Genomic DNA, 1,564 nt, shown 5'->3' with positions numbered 1-1,564 from the left:
GGAAGAATGTATGCAATGTGTTGATTAATGAAACTGTCCTACCAATTTGGTTTGAAACTGTTTCATTGCTATTTATTTCTAAATAAATTATGGAAAAAATTCAAAAAAAAAAATAAATACTCAGTAGTCATAAGGCAGGCATAGGAGACTCAAATTACCTTAGAACTCTGGGTCATTTCTCACATTCCAGAGAAGAATGGCAAACTATTGATTCCAGGAATACTATTCAAGGGAAACTCTGAGATTGTGTGAATGAGCCTGCTTGATTTTTCAGATGAAAGTCTTAAAGGCACCTTGTATAGGAGACGTCCACACCATCTCCCCTGGCTCACAGTAGGCTGTTTCACTTATGCTACAGTTGCTTGAGAAAAAGACAAAAAAAAATTAATATGATAGCATGTTTATCACAATTACATAGATTACACAATTAAGATTCTACCACCGTATCCATCCATGAGCTGCTACAGTTTCTAAAGACACTTACTGAAAGGCTATCCTAATGTTGTTTAAGTGAACTGGGCTTTATTTTACAAGAAGAGCAATGACCCTGTTCACGCTTACAGAAAGGACGTGCTTCTCTTATTCAGTTGCTTAGTGATCAGTGGTGGTGCTTGAGAGAGAGAACAGTTTATTGAGTCTCCCAGAATTAGAAGAGAGGCTTTTCTGGTGCATCTGCCAACAGTGAGACTCCATGTTAACTAATAAGAAGGTCGCAACATTTGGATGAGGTTCAAAGTCAGTTGCAGTAAATCTTGATAACTACTGCTTGCTTCAAGCAAAAGCCAGGCAGTTTGTTTATTTAAAGTGCTTGCTGGATGGGTTACTCTCCTGGGAAAATGACCTTGTTTTCATCTCAAGCCCCCAGGGAAGTTTCTTATACTGTGGAATTTTATTCTAGAATGTGTCTAGAAAAAGGAAATTGCAATCCATGTTCAGTTAGTTTTGTTTCATCGATTTCATTAGCAAAGATTTTGACTTTTTAAAAATAAAACTGTGGGGATGCTGGGAAATTTTAATCTTTTCATTTTTCATCCTGTCCATACCTATTTACCTGAGCTCACAGTTGGGGACTTATCAACACACCTTTCAAGGCTTCATTCCTTTTAACTTCTAGTGTCTGTGAGGTGGTAGAAGTAACAATCCTGTTATGGTTTGTGTCTAGCTATCCCCCCAAAGCCTCGTGCAGTCATTGGGTCAAGGTTCTAGAGGTTGTGATTAATTCATGATCCAATGCTGGGATTATGGGTGTGAATGCTACACCCGCCCTGGGGTGGATAATCTGAATATAATTTGAAGGAGAGGGGCTTGCTAGCTGCCACAGCCCACTCGTGCCTCTTTGGCTCTTGTTTTTTGCTTTTTTCCACCACCATGAGCAGCTGCCCTCTGCCATGTGTCACCCTGCTTTAGAGCTAGCCATGTACAGACTGAAACTTCCACTAACTGTGAGCTAAATAAGTCTTTCCTTCCTTAATTTTGGGTGCCAGGTATTTTGTACCAGCAACAAGAGTAAAGTAACCAAGACAAACCCCATAAAGTTAAAGGAAGCTCAGGTGACTCCATCTAT

This window comes from Octodon degus, unplaced genomic scaffold, assembly GCF_000260255.1.
Source record: "Octodon degus isolate 3935 unplaced genomic scaffold, OctDeg1.0 scaffold00064, whole genome shotgun sequence".
NCBI lineage: Eukaryota > Metazoa > Chordata > Mammalia > Rodentia > Octodontidae > Octodon > Octodon degus.
The sequence above is the reverse complement of the archived record's forward strand: the minus strand, read 5'-3'. Positions refer to the sequence as shown.